Genomic DNA, 1,516 nt, shown 5'->3' with positions numbered 1-1,516 from the left:
AAAGTGATTTTGGGATCGTTTATTGCTCGTCGCGAGGCTAGAAGATATTCATTTTCTCCAACATAACCAGGTACCCCTCGTGCTCCTCCTCACCTTTCAGATATTTCAGGACTTTACCCCAATCCTCCGCAGAGTACAAGAATTTGAGGTCCTCAGGCATTTTTCGTCTCTCATAAACATCTCTTCAATGCAGAATTTGATGTCGGCAAGATCTGTCTCTCGCTTTTTGTCTTTCTTTTCTCCACGCTCAGCCAAAGTTCTAATTTTGTCGGCAAGGAGGAGTTGATAGTTGGCGTACGTGAAGTTTGTTTTTGGGTCCGTCAGGGAATATTTCAAAAGCAAGGGGATATGTTGTGCTCGTCGGGTGGCAACGTCGGCCTTGACGGCCTCCTTTGAATCCAAGTAGGTGATTTTCATTATTGAATTATCATCGTCGAAAGGAAAACGGGCTTTAATCATGGGATCCTCGGGGAATTCGGGGAAGGATAAGACATTAATGTCGACATCCTAAGGAACGAGTAAGTTTTCCATTGCAGCATCAAGTGACAAGATTCCTACCCTAGTAGTGACACGCTTACTCCCGAACATATGAGCGGCTGCACCTCCGACAATGATACCTTTGGTTCCAGCTAGATTGATGGCGTCGAATACAACTTTTGTGATGGGAAAGAGGCGAGAAGGGAGGGGCATGGTGAACTGGAATGATAGATCCGAGCTCCTTTGTGAGCTTTGAGAATATTTTATGGCAAGCTTCCACTCACAAGAAGGCTTGACTGCGTTGATTGAATTTCTGGGGTTTGGAACTGCTCGTCTGCAGCGGAATAATGAGTAAAGGGTAGAGTACGAAATATAACGAAGGCGCCAAAGAGAATCTGCGTGAGCAAAAGAATGGATTCGGAGAAGGAGGTTGAAGTCTCGGAGGGGGACGGAGTGGTAAGTCGGAGTGGGCGGAGGCCCGGAGGGAAGGGGAAAAAATGGGGGCTCAGATTATTCTTAATGTGCCTTGTTGCGTACGACTTGTGTTGGAACATTTGCGCTACCCCGTAGTTTTTCCTTCATTGTTCCACAACTTATATAGTGTTCATGTGATCATTCTTATTTCAAATTACACAAAGGAGAACCGGCTACTTATTTGGCCATTGGGCACATGAGATACTCTTTAGTAACAGTAAGCAATGTAGAAAAGACAGCGAAATACCTTCACGTTGTTGGTATGGGCTCCCGGACCTGTAAGGAGCCGTCGTCGAAACCTTCAACCTTGGAGGGCGAGGGCAAGCACGACTTACCGCAAACTTACCGTGTTGGGACAGAAGCGGTTGCGACATCAAGACACAAATAAATACCAACAATGAACACATGTATAAAAAGCGGTGCTGCATTTCTAATCTGCAAAGCGCATCACTACCGAATGCTAGAACTCTACGACTCCAGCCCATGGTCCCAAGAGGTGCAGGAAAATCGTTTAAAGTATGCCCGGGCACTCTCTAACGCAAATATCGAATGTCTGATCTGGGGA

Source organism: Laccaria bicolor, genomic scaffold (assembly GCF_000143565.1).
Source record: "Laccaria bicolor S238N-H82 LACBIscaffold_47 genomic scaffold, whole genome shotgun sequence".
Classification (NCBI taxonomy): Eukaryota; Fungi; Basidiomycota; class Agaricomycetes; order Agaricales; family Hydnangiaceae; genus Laccaria; species Laccaria bicolor.
Note: the sequence above shows the minus strand (reverse complement) of the source record.